The sequence below is a fragment of the Strigops habroptila genome, chromosome 9 (assembly GCF_004027225.2).
Source record: "Strigops habroptila isolate Jane chromosome 9, bStrHab1.2.pri, whole genome shotgun sequence".
Lineage (NCBI taxonomy): Eukaryota > Metazoa > Chordata > Aves > Psittaciformes > Psittacidae > Strigops > Strigops habroptila.
This window is the reverse complement of record NC_044285.2, coordinates 17,770,289-17,784,359: the sequence shown is the minus strand read 5'-3', so window position 1 is coordinate 17,784,359 and position 14,071 is coordinate 17,770,289. Positions and strand designations below refer to the sequence as shown.

The 14,071-nt window shown below is 43.7% G+C and overlaps 1 protein-coding gene across 2 annotated transcripts in view; it reads right to left on the bottom strand.

Moving 5' to 3' along the window:
- Positions 1–6,736, bottom strand: part of TLN2 (talin 2) — a 157,200-nt gene extending 150,464 nt beyond the window's left edge. Inside the window, exons 1-2 of one of the 2 annotated variants that reach the window (XM_030497733.1) lie at positions 6,456–6,736; positions 1,838–1,951 (exon numbers count right to left, since the gene is read on the bottom strand). The gene's annotated coding sequence lies outside the window, so the exon portion shown is untranslated. Of the gene's footprint in view, positions 1–1,837; positions 1,952–6,065; positions 6,215–6,455 lie in introns of those variants that run through there. The other variant, XM_030497732.1, reaches the window with a different exon arrangement.
- Positions 6,737–14,071: the final 7,335 nt, after the last annotated feature.

Genomic DNA, 14,071 nt, shown 5'->3' with positions numbered 1-14,071 from the left:
ACCCCCTTCTCTCTGTGTCTGAGTTTGTTCTGTACTTAATCTATAAGCTGGTTTGCCCAATCTCACCAGGCAAAGTTTAGTTAACTACACTTTCTTCACAGGTTTCAGTCTTCTGTACATTCAGCTACGCTTCTCCCCATCTGGTTAGTATCACAGTGCAGCTGAACAGGCAATCCAGCTACAATCTGGCTGATCTGGACCTTACAACTGCAAATGCAGCCACTGAAATTTTTTTAAATTCAAAACCAGACAAATGTTTTTCAGAGTTGGAGTTCTCGCCTGGGCTCTGTACATCCTCAGCTGCTGCACGTAACATTTCCAAAGAGTACTTTAAACATCATAACAGAGCCATCTTACTTTCCACAGCCTTTGCTTTTTTAAACTGAAATTGGACATTTATCTCCTCCTGTAATAATACCTATAGTGATGCCCCGACCCAGGAGATGTACCACTGGTTCCATCTGCTTGACCCTACATTCCAACTGTGCAGTAGTGGCTCCCACTTGATCCTTTCCCCAGACAGTTCAGATACCTCCTTGCCAACAGGAGATATTTCCTTTTATACACACTGCAACGAAAATTAAGCTAAGAAAATCTTTTAGTCAATAATGGGAAAACTATAAGGAAAAATTATAAAACTTACTGGCAATAGGGAACTGTAGCGTTCAAGTTCAGCTTCCTGATCTCATTCATATAATCACTGGCAGCCATGTCACTCAATTTTGACTCTGCCCTGGTATCTCAACATTTTTATCGTGTCTAAGCATTATGTCCTTCAGTTCTACACACCGCCACATTCCTGTCACAATCCTTCCCATTAGATTACCATAGGTCTTTTCTTCAACAGGGATTATCATGTCCGACATTCATAACCTGCTTTTGCTATTTCTATCCTTTTGGCCAAATGCTACCTTGCTATTTCCTGCTACACAGCATTTGACCCATTTAAATTGAATAAAGGTAAAAGGTACTTGCCATAAATCACTTTACGGCTAATTAACGTTTCCACCTGTACATATTCAAGACTGATTTTCACTATCAGTAAGTTTTTGAAACTGTTTTATGCTCACATATTTATGTCATCTATACCTGAACTTTAAATCTCACATTCCAGAAAAATCACAACTTTCCCACTAGTACATACCACCACTGTAAACAAACCACAGTAAAAACGAGACTTCAGGTAGCTGAAGTAAAGAGTTATTTGACATATTACATATATCAACTCTCAAGAAAGAGAAATCATTATATGGAAATAAACTATATGTAATAAGCAGCATACAACTGTGAAAGCCTTTCTAAGCTGAAAACAACCCTACTGTTTAAGAGCTTCTCACATCAATCCACCCAATACTTCAGCAAAGCACTAAATGCTTTGATATACTATAGCAAAAAAAAAACACCACACCTCTACACAGCTGACAAACATAACTTGTTACTCAACTTGAAAAACTAAACAACCCAGGTAGTACCACTGACTTTATCACCTTGGTTATTTGCTGTGATTTAGAAGACTGAGAGTCTCCTGCTTATTTCTGGGCTACATGTGACTTTTTCATGGAAATAAGAAATCTCAACCTTCCAAGAGCTGCCAGATAGATAGACACAAGGTTCATTTACAATTCACTTCAGCTCACACTTTCTTCCTGCTACCCAAACACAGAAAGATGAGCTACCTACTGAGAATGTAAGGAGGGCAGTTTCAAGTGCCAGCCTGACCCATCTGGGCAGAAATTCAACTGGTTGCTGCCAAGTGAAGGGACTCCAAGTAACAAGTCAGACCCATAGTACTGTAAGGATATTTTAAGAAAAGACACCGGTATATGGTCACCCTCACCTTGTGAAGTCAGTCAGTGTGTTTTCCAGCTTCATGAAGATGCTTGGGTAAAAAGGCAGTGGAGCTCTGAGAATCGAGGGGGTGGATCTCTGGGGATGGAATCCCAGCTTGCAGCTGGAAGTGGAAAATATCAAAATGTTATCACAATTGCTTCAAGTACGCAGGCTAATTCAAACTCAATTCCAAGATAAGCATGTGTGAGCACAACACACCCAGGGAAACGGTTCTCTGACACTACTGTGAAATGGGTTTTCAGCAGCATTAGCAGGGACAGAACCCTAGAAAATTCAGTGGTCACAGTTACAAGTCTGGCATCAAAACCAACAACAGGCTCCTCGCCACCTTCTCAACCCCAAGCATATCAGCCTCACTCAAAAGGCATGTCGTTACTGCACAGAGAGATAGAAGGCCACAGTTCTCTAAACGTTGATCAGACCCAGGATTTCAGCATCCTGTGGATCAGCCTAGCACTTATGCATTTAAGTAGCTTGGGCTACCTTCAAGGCAACCAGATTTATTTTTTAATAGGAATGAATCATTTAATTGCAACAATAAAAATAAGGCATAAAACAGCTTAAGACACAACACAATGTGCGTAATCATAGCAATCCTGTACACAGCTTTACACAAGCCTAATAATTCTGCTTAATACAGCCTCTGGAATTTGGGAGCCAGGCTACTCTGGAAAAAACCTCTGCTTTATCATTTGCATTTCCCCTGCCCCTAGAAGTTTTTCAATTTATACTATTATAACCATGTGTGCTCAAAAGCAGAACCCCAGAAGCAAAAACCTGCATTCCCCTTCAAATACCAACAGACAGGACTACCTAAACTGCAATTTCCAGCTATCTACCAATAACATTTATCTCAACTGATATGCCAAAATCCAAAAGTAAACAAATGAAACCTTCCATGCAAAATACTGCCTATTATGACAGCCTCCCCCTATTTGCAACAACACCCAACCATTTTGTTTGCTGTTCTCAATTTGCATCAGCATTCTATTGTCTGCAGAAACATGCATAAGCAGACTTGCCAAACCTTTCAAGTATTCAAGAGCGGGGAGAGGGGGGGAAGAAGAATTTTTGAAGGCTGGATACAGTAGTCTGTAAACACATTCACACTTCTTTCCTAATTCTGGCCCCATGCAAAGGCAGCATCTGGATCAGAACTTCTTAGCAAGAAACTGTGTATTTAAGAAAAAAATCAGGATGCCTACACATTTATTGAAACCTCTGAGGGTCAGACAGGAGTGGGAGCTAAGAATTACTTCAAATGGCGGTTTCAGTATATAAATGCTAAAATCATGGACTGGAATAATGCTTCAGCAAATAGAATTGCTCACATTTCATGAACATACAACACTGATATTCCAGCGACTCTCTGACACTACAGTGCCATGAGATGGAATGGAGGTTGTCTGTACTACTGTCTAGCTGTGGTAATTAATTAAGTACTGGCATTTTTGGAAGCTGCATTTGCACAGATTTAATACATATATTTTATACAGGTAGGGATATAAAGTGACACAGTCCAAATTATGAATGCTTCAGAACATCTTTGTTGTGCAGAGTCAAATTTTTGTAGGAACAATACCAAATAAAAGGTTTCCAAAACAAAAATTCTAAGTCATCATGAAGATTATGCAGTTCAAGCTATGCCACAGCAAGATAGTTCTTTCAAGCCCACTCCTTCCTCTCCAAAATAAAAGGCTTGAACCTACTATAGTGGTGTTTTGTACTAATCAGTTATAACTGTAGATGCATTTCCTAATGTAAGTAGAATTCAGTGACTAGATTAGCTGGCAAATGATGAAAGAAGTCTTAAGTAAAACTGCACAACAAACCAAGCTCAGAGTAAAAGTACTTAATCCTTGACAATTCAAACGCAAGTTCATCTTTCTCAACATAATCTACTCCTAACGAATCTATCCATCACACACACACCAGAAAACCTCTCGCCCTCTCAGGCACTACTACAGTGCAATGGCAACATTTCAAATCAACTTAAATTAGGCTGTACTACATTCCATTACATGATATCATGCAACAGATGTTACTCTAAGAACACACAGGACAATTATTCAGAGTAAACTGCTGTAACTTGAATGGCAAAATGAATGGGTATCTTACATGAAATCGCTACAGTCTTTTCTCAGATTTTATACTGAGATCCAGAACTTAAATATCACCCAAGTTTACCACAGTTAACCCAAAGACTTAGATTGGCAATCAGAAACAAGAAGTATTCTTATCTTACTTAAGCTCAGTAATTTTGCCACCAACAGATAAGCTAGAATTCCACTTATCCCCTTAATTCTGCAGTGACCAGTGAGTTAAATGTGGCATTATGTAACTTATGAAATGCACTTCCCACAGGCGAGAGGGGGTTTGTTTGGTTTGTTTTTTCCCCCCATGTGGTAACCTTCAATCTCAACATACTGCCTTGAAAATGTCATGGTTTGAAAATTAAATCAGAAAAGGTAGTCGAGCCAACTTAATTCATAGTTAACTTAGCTGTGCTGTTGGAAGAATGGCTGACCATTATCTCAGATATGAAAGCTTTTCATATAGATACCTTATAAATTGTAGTATAACTAACACTGGCAGCTTGCACTCATACTTGCAACACACTGCCATACATGTATGAGTAAGTGATGGTTTACATAAGCTAGAACAACCTCAGGAACATGTTGCTTGTTTGCTTTTTCATCATATGGATATTTTGCCATAGCTAGCGGGCTCTCTTGACGATGCACGAATCCTGATGCCTTTAAATAACACACTTTCAAATTCAGAACTGGCTTTCTTGTTTGAAACTTAATATGGCTCAAACTTGGCTCTAAAACACAGGTCTGCAAAATAAACTTTTAAAGATTGGAGAGAAGTGGGTAATTGTTTAATCTGACAGTTTTTTCAGTCAGTGAGTATTTCCACCATCCTTCTAACTAGACACTGCAGCAGCGTTTTAACACATAAAAAGTATTAACAAATTGAAGTGGCTGGTCAGTGGAACAAAAGCACTACAGAAAGTGAGCACAAAGACAGCAGAGGCCCCAATTCCCAGACAGGTGTGCCCAGGCAGTGGCACTGTGTCGGGGCCCTCTAGTCACCCAAAAGCAAGCCTGTGCACTGCACCCCACAGCCATGAGCTAGGGTGACATGGAAGAAAAGAGGTGCCAAGACATGCACAGGGACCCCAGCCCACAGCGCGGTCAGGCCCTCCACAAGCACACAACGCTGCCACTCACCAAGGGAGGTTTTGTGCTCTGGCCAGTCGCGGGCACGGCGCCCTGCTGCACCGAGGCAGGCAGCCCAGAGCCGCTGGCCGCTTACACTCCGAGGCCGGCCCAGAGAAGGGAGAGGCCGCGGAGCAGCGCGGCTCACCAGCAATCCCACCCTCGGCTGCGCTGCGCAGGGGCGGACCCGTCCTTCCCTCCCCTCCGTGGTGGTTCTACGGGACCGGCCTGCGACTCGCTCCCAACCCGAGCCGTCCCACGGGTCTGGTGGGAAGAGGCGAACATATGGTTATAGATATACGCGTATACACACGGCGCACGACCGTCCTTGGGAGGTCGCCACTTCGCAACGTGTTGCGAAAAGGGGTTTTTCTCCATCGCGGTCGCCAATAGCGCCCAACGGCGAACGGCTCCGTCGCTCAAGCAAACTCACCCCCCGACCCGGCCACGCGAAGCTCCCCCAGACAGGCTGCGAGGGGCCGGGAGGAGCTGCCGCCCCAGCACCTCTTTTCCATACCAACCCTATACGGTGCAGGGAGCAATCCTAAAGGACCGCGGTTTCCCTCCCACCCCGGCCCGGTTCCTGATGAAGGCACGGTGAACCGGGGCCACTCTGCCCTCCCCGGGGCTCAGCCCGCCCGGCGGCGGAACCCCAACCGGGCCGCGGCAACCCTGCTCCACGGACATCATTAGGCAGGACTATTGCTGTCCTCCCTGGAACCGGCAACTTGTTGGTCGAACAAGGCAGTGCCGGACGGGGCGCAGCTCCCGCCTCCCGACAGGGAGCTGCCGCCTGCCTGCTGGGGGCAATACAGCATCTACACGCGAAACCCAGCGGCAGCTGAGGCGCCGCAGGCACGGAGCGGCTCCGCGCTCAAGCCGCTCAGCCCTGCGCGGAGTCTTCCCCCTCTCGGCGGCTCAGCACGGACCGGACACTCCATGCAACGTGCAACGGCAGGGCAGGACAAGGGGGTCCTCGCGGGCTCCTACCGGGAACGGCGTTACTGTAGCACTGCACAGCGCTCAAGCCCCGCCGCTCGCTCTCCCCCGCTCGCCTGTTGCCCGCTCCCGCCTGCTCCGCCGCCGCCTGCAGCCGCCGCCGCTGCGGACTCCAGGCGCAGACCCCCACCGGGGAGGGCAGGAAGCGCGTCATCACTCCGGGACCGCTCCACCGCCCTTCGCCCGGTACGGCCCGGCCCGGCCCGGCCCGCTCCGCTCTGCCGCCTGGCCCACGGCACGGGGCGCCCGGGACCCCCGTCCGCCCAGCCCGAGTGACCCCCACCTCCCGCCCGCCCAACCCTGCACTGCGCCCGGAGACCGGCGGGAGAGGAGCCCCGTCTCAGCTGGTTCGCCGGTCCGGGAGCTTAGGTCCCTCCTCACCTACGCGTGAGGGAGAGGCACCTCCGCCGTCCGCGGCCCTGACCGAGGCTGTGAGGTAGCGTCGCTCCCACGCTGCCTGACCAGGACCGCAATCACCGCGGCCGGGGGCGGTGGCTCCTCAGGAAGGAGAAGGCAGCAGAAGAACGCGGCCGAAGGAGCCCGGCATGGTTTTTGGCCGCGGCATGTTAAGCAGAGCCGGGTGGCACGGCGAGCTCCGCCGCCGAGCGCTGCTGTGGAGGCGCGAGGCGCCCGCCCCGCCGGCCCCTGAGGTAGCGCGCGCCTCACGCGGTGGCTCACGCCGGCGCTGCAGGCTGAGGGGGCGCGCGCCGGGCTGTGGCGCTTGGCGGGAGCCCCGCGAGGGGCCGGAGCGGGGCGGGCACCCCGCACCCGGGCTCACACCCGCACCTACAGTCGCACCCGGGCCCCGAGCCGGGGCGGTTTTGCTCTCCCGGAGAGCTCACAAGCACCGATTTTGCCCAGGCCCCGCCAGCATTATGCAGATACTCGTCCCTCCGTCTGGTTGACCAGCGGCTTCAAAAAGTGTGTGGCAGAAGTGGTTTCAAAGTAACGAGAATGCCCAGATACGGTCAGTACGCTTTGAATGCAATGCAGCCTGCCCCTCGGTTTGGTTGCGTTAAGCATTTAAGAGTAACACCAGCAAGAAATTGCTGTAGCAGCAAAAGAAATGGGGACTTTCCTCACACAGCTTGTACCGTTTTATAAGTTCTCCTGCTGTTACAGTTGTATGGATGGTTTCCCTACCAATATATTGATATCAGTATCCCTGGCAGCGTTCAAGGCCAGGTTGGACACAGGGGCTTGGAGCAACCTGCTCTAGTGGAAGGTGTCCCTGCCCGTGGCAGGGGGTTGGAACTGGATGAGCTTGAAGGTCTCCTCCAACCCAAACCAGTCTGTGATTCTATGAATATGAGGAAAGAAAGAGTTATGCAAACTTAAGTCCCTTAGTCTCATATGTACTAGGGTCTTTATCAGGAAAACTGACAGTTAAAAACGTGCAATTAAAATGATTGAATCTGATTTAGCTGAAATGCAGCCTTTGGTAAATACTTTTGCTTGTAACCAGATTAAAGAGCTGCATCACACAAACCAACCTTACAGCTAGTTTTGCCTTCAAGAGTAATTTTGCTCCAACAAATGAACCTTAGGACACTGAACTCACGTACAATTGCACTGTGACACAGTCCAATGTAGCTTGTATCAACATGCTTCTTGGTGGGCATGTTCAAGCTGTCTGTAGTTACAAAAACTAACCAAGGTATCTCATACACTCGCACTACAGAACTAAAAGCATCACAATGTTAATATCTGTAAGTCACTGTGAGCTGTGTCAGCTTCAGCAAAGGAAGAACTGTCTGCCCTGCTAAATACAATAGAGACTACAAAGGGTTTGTTTTCTAACTTCCAAATAATTTACAATATCCCTGTTGTACAAATGAGTTATGGTTATATTTGTTACTAAAGAGATACTGTTATGTCTGTTATTAAAAGAAACAATAATTAAAGTATTTCTTGTGGTTTAGAGGTAATTCTGCAGATGTAAGCTACCTGTGAACAGCCATAACATTTTGCACAAACAGCAGATTTTTGTAATTCTGGCCTTTTACTCACCATAATGATCAGCTTCCAACAACATTGCTTTTCCTATTTGGCATACAGCTTAAACTCCACTTTTACAGAATATATAATGGTCACTTCATTGTTCTCTTTGTGCAGCAATATCCTATTTTCTGGCAGTAACACTGTTTCAAAAGAAACTTCCTCTACTCCATTACATTAGCTTTTTCTGTTTTAAAAGCTTCACTTGTAAACCTTTTCCTAGCCTGTGTGTTCTCTCATGTAATAACATGCAAGGCCACAGTTCCAGGCTCTATTGCTGTCATCATTTCTGTGTTCTCCTGTTTCCTCTCAGTTCACAAGAAGGCCGTTTAAACCTCTGTACTGCATTGCCCTCTAAACAGCTTCCCTGAAGTCTATCACAATGTCAGCAAAAATACCCTCCAGTCCCAAAGAATAAAATTTTACTACAATACATAGTGCAATGGCAAGATCAGGCTCCTCTGTATCATTTCTGTGTCTTGCTACTCCAAATATGTCTGTGTGTCTGGACACATTTATTATCTTCCTTTGTACCCAGCTAGTGACTTGTTTTGTGGCACAAACTAGCTGGGTTTTTTTCTCTGTTTGAATGGTTACAAATACAAGAGGATCTGAGCACACACCTGGGATCTACAGTAACAATCTATAATAATACTATTACAATAACAAATAAGGTGTCCTGTCGGTCTGCTATTTGAGGATCCAGCTTTTGTTGTTTCAGTAATGAGAAATGTCCATATTTTTCCTGCAGTGCAGTGGATGTAGAGAACAGAAGTATGACTTCCTGGTTCCTTTACATTATTTCAACTTACAAAAATTTGCAGATAGGTGCATTTCCCTTGAAAGAAAAAAATAGTCATAGTATAGATGAACCCAAAAAGCACTTACATTAACATACTTGCATGATCCAAAACTTCTTTAGCATTCCTACAAAAGCTTTGGCTTTTTGTTTCTTTTTGATTCAGTCTTCCACTGGTTTCCTGAAGTATTTTTAAACCGATTTTACCAGCCCCAGCTGTGGAGTTGGAGATACTAGTACCTGCATGGCATCTCCTGCAATCTCCTGGGATTAAATCACAGACTCCAGCTGCAGTTACCAGCTGTGACAGGTATTGCTTATGATTTGTTGTGATTGAGTGGAAAAATAACTTTTTTGTTTTTTTAAATAAAGTAACATTTTTAGGTTTTATTTGTATTCAGAGAATATTTTAAAATCAAGACATCTCACTTCACTTCTAAGGTTGCGTTTTCCTTCCGTTTCACCTGTTCTAACACTTTATCTTTCCATCTTTTAATCACTAAACCCCAGAGCTTTAAGGGTAAGTGTTAAACAATCCCCCAAAACAGAGGCATGAAACACCTACACAAACGATCCACAAATGCCACCTTATTTGTTCATAGCCCTCTGTTAATCCTTGTATTGAGATTATTTTAGGACTCTGGTACTTAAAATAGCATGTGGATGACAGCAATACTGGCATATTTATTGGTGTTTCCTGTGAACTAGAACTTAGTCACATGCGTGTGCAGGGGCCTTCAATGAAGTATGCCATAAACAGTTTTCTCATCTGTCATTTCGAATACATTTTAAATCACTGTCTCAGCACAGGTCCATTAAAATGCAGCATAAATCATACCCAAGCATGTAAACTAGATTGTGTGTATGACCAGACTACTTGAATAGCTACATTAGAAGGTTTTGAAAGATAAAAATTTAAGACACACAGTTATAAAAATGGCATTTATAATGAGTCAAAGTTACCCTTGATGAGTAATGTCAGGCAAAAGACAGCACAGTTGTTATTACCTTAGCATTAGCAGGCAGTAATGTTATACTGGTCCTGAGTGCACTAATAGCCCTTAATTGCCCTGACCAACCTCACCTGGGGCCTCTACCCACACCCTCTGCCCATGGGCCCAGGAGCTCCATATAAGCTCAGCTCTGGACATTTAGTCTCTGTTTGAGCTATGTTACAGAACTTTTTGTTTAGTTAAGGGATCTGCTCATTTAGACTGTGATATGCAGATTGAGATTGTGGTCTGATTTTTAATTAGCATTAAAGGTAGGCATGCTGTGGTGACTACTACACTATATTTGACTGTGGTTGTGTTCAGTAGGTATCAACCTGATCTGTGGACTGGTTTTTCTGGTTGCACCTTGGATCTATTTTACTAGTGTGAACGTCTGTAGTGGTCTGGGTTCTTAGTTGAATCTGTCTGTTACCCCAATACCTGTATTGTTACCATTGTTTGGGTGCTGTAAGATGGCTTTTGCTTTGCTGGCTGTGTTATTGTATGTGGCTTCCAATTTCTCATCTTGGAGGAAGCAGCTAGCCCTTGCTGCTCCTTGGCAGATACAGGTTAAGGTGCAGCCACTTTCTTTACACTGTTGCAGTACTTATTTATTCCTTATTGTTCTGGTAATGTTGCTTATGGCTTGTGTTATTGCTTTAGAAAGAGATCTGATTTTGCTAGACATCAAGCAAGCATGGAATAAAAGCTCACACTTTGCTCTGAAGAGCTTACTATCTGTCTACACTGTAAGGAATAACAGACTGAATGAAGCAAAAGGGGAGTGCAAAATGTTAATGGCTAGCATAACATACTTCTGTTTCCATTCATCATCAGCCTAAGCTATTGTCTGTTGCTTTAAAGTGCTGTACTAAAGGAAAGTTTGAAGGAGATAAGGAGACCAAGCAATGTCTTTAGGGATATGTTCCTCATAACATGCAGGACAATAATTAATTGTACAGTCCTAAAAATACAGGGCTGAGAGAAAGCCAAGAAACCAACTTCCTGCACAATGGCAAAATGTGTAGACCTTCCAGGGCTGCTGTTGATTTAAAATTTTCTTTCTTTGATAAAATCTTCAGGCCAGGAGATGCTGCAGCATTGCTATGTAGCTGGTTCTGGTGTTCCACTAGCCTTACTGGGAAGTTTCTTTGAGGACCTAGGCGAAATTTATGGCACTAATTCAGATCATTTCTTCTTGTACTGCTCTCTTTGGTTATGGTAAGCAAATGGATTATGAGTCTGACTTTATATTTGTTGAAATTTCAACTTCATAATTGGAAGAATCAACTTTCCTTTGCTTGACTAACACCTATTCAGGTGTTCCTGAGAAGATTGGTAATTTCTTTGGGATTCATATACTCTCCTCTGGATAATTACAATTTTATGTATGCCTTTCAGAGTTTGGTGCAGCTCTCTGTATTGGCTTTTTAGCTTTCATCTGTGAATCAAATTAGACCTTCAGATAATTTCTGCTACTCTGATATAGAGCTGATTATTTTTCAATTGGTATTTGTACATGGGCTTTTTCTTTCCTCTTTGAACCTCTCTACTGAGTTTCTTGACATTAGGCTATTCTTCCAGTTCATTCTGATCATTCTGGATTCTAGAGACTGACCTCCAGGAGTACTCGTAGGTATTTGAAACCTGTTTAATTCAAGAAGAATGCAAAGAGTGTCTGGTATTGTGGGTAGTTCATGAGCTTTACAAAGACTACGTATCTCTGCCACCTTGGCTCACATTGCTACCATTTGACTTTTATCAGACTTAGCACCTTCTCCCCACTCTCCTTGGGAACATCCTAAGACTTCCCTGAGCTGAGAGGTAATGGTGGTAAAAGGCCTTTGTGCTACAGGTGGAAAAGGCACAGAGAAAAGGGGGTTGTTCCGAATTTCTTCCCCATTATTCATTCCCACTTGTGGATGCCAGGTATGCACCAGCAAGTGTAAGATAGCATCACGTCTTGTGTTGAACGCATTCAGTAAAGATCCCAAGTATGTGAGTGGAAAGTGGAATTCTGGGCAGCAATTGTACTGCTTGCCTTGTTTAAACACTCCTGGGGTTTTCATTTAGACTACGTGCATCTTCCTTATCTAGTCCATACCCCTGTGCTACATGAAAAGCACAGCATTACTGTGTTGCAACAACTGGGTTATTTTGCATTGGCTTTTTTAGTCTGGTAATAATTGGACCTTCCAGTAAACTTCTCAGTGGTCCCACTTGACATATAGAGATCCAATTCCTTAAGGAAATAAGTTATTCTAAAGAGATATAGCATTGCTGTATCTGACTCTTCAGATTTGCACAGTAACTTCCAGAAATTCATTTATTAGGAAAAAATCTTTGGACTGCTATCCTTACAAATGAGGTAACAGAAGGTGTCATCTCTCATCTGATACTAGCAGGCTTACAGTACTCAAGGTCATGCACAGAATTGTAGCAATCTTGTCACAACCTTACCAGTTTTTCCCAGCTCTGCTAATTTTAGTCATGCTGAAAAGACAAGGCACTGACTGATCATCTGTCAATGCAGGACCAGCTGATCTTCTAAAATTCTTGCTGTGTGATTACCTTACAGTCTAAAATACAGTTTCTCCTTAAACTGAATTTCTCTTGTGTGGTAGTTGTTGTATCTGCAGAAAATCAACCAGCCAATTCTGAATGAGAGAATGAGTTTACAGAGTTAACAATTTTGGTAAGGAATACTTAAGACCAAGACTGCAGAAAACAAAGGTGGTGTTTTGGTACCTAATCTTGAATGGCATAGCAGTTTCAAGAGCTCAAAGAGAATGAAGGAGGGGATTGTTATTCAGATCCGGTTCCCACAGAAAATGTCACTCCCAGCAAAGTTAATGAGACACAGATCTGGCAGTGTGGGAGGGCAGGAGAACTAAGAGTAGCATCCCGCTCAGTTATAACCCACATAGTACCCAGAGTGGAACAGTCATAAATTGATCCCCTAGTTAATCAATCTGGCTGCCCTCCAGCATGGTATTCATATCATCAGAAAAAATCTGACTCCCAAACAGCAGTGTTTTCTGTAATGCTGTCCCTCAGAAGGCAGCCCAAGTTGCCTTTTCATTACAAGTCCCCTGTGGCTTCTGACAAACATTTTAACATTAATGTTTGCAGCTGAACTGTTTTCTGGTCTGATGAACACTTCCAGGTTTTCAAAACTGCTGTGGGAAGAATCAAAAAGAACATGAAGACTGTTATCTACAAACCCACATATGCCTAGCTAAGGGCTAATTCTCAATATGAGCAGCAAGTAATGCAGAGTACTTGGGTTGCAGATCCTCTGGTGTACAACGCTTTTCCTGGTTGTTTTTAAAAGCACCTATTAAATTAGCATTTATTTTTAAAAGTTTGGCTCTTTATTTATTTTTGCTTGTCCATGTCCAAGGCTGGAACATAAATTTTGCACAAAGTCCACATGGAAATGCTGTACTACAGTTTTTAAAACAGGATTTAGTTTTCTAAACTTGAGTATTAGGGTGATCCAGATCAGATGTGACTTGTATGGAATTATGTTGAACTTTTTGCTTCATCTGAAATTCATATCGTGCAGCAATAATGGTGTCTTTTCAATTGCCTGTATTTTAAGAATGCTGATGCAGCACTGGAGCAGTGCCAGGTATTTTAGGAAATAGATTGCCGTTTTCCTTGGCTCCCCAGGGAGCCCTTCTTAATGTTACATTAGGCTTGTTGCTGGAATAAAGAGTAATTTTTATGATATTTTTTTAACTATGGTGATTCAGTGTTACATCAAAATCCTCACTTTTAAAATGAGAGATGTTGTTAGCACCTTGTCTTCAAACAAATAATTTAGATAACGAGCACTATCATGTATGTAACTGTTTCCTATCTTTTTTTCCCAATCTCCTTCAATGGCTGGCAACAGCTGCACGTCATTTTTCTCATGTGGTTTTATTGTTCAGAATTATTGGTTATTTGTTATGATTTATAACAGCAAAAGTCTTTGATGCTTTAAAACAATGAAACTCATACTTGGACATTTTTAAATGAGTCCAACAGATGCATTGTCTGAGTCTGTGCAGTACCAAAGGAGAGAGCCATAGTTGACACAGGATTATTTCCTGCTGGTGGTTTGCCAAAGAAAAATTGGCCGCAGTTGCACTATTCTTTATTGCAAGTGGCCTCTAATGTGTGTGTTTAATAAAGCCCTAACATCTGGACCCACAGGGTAA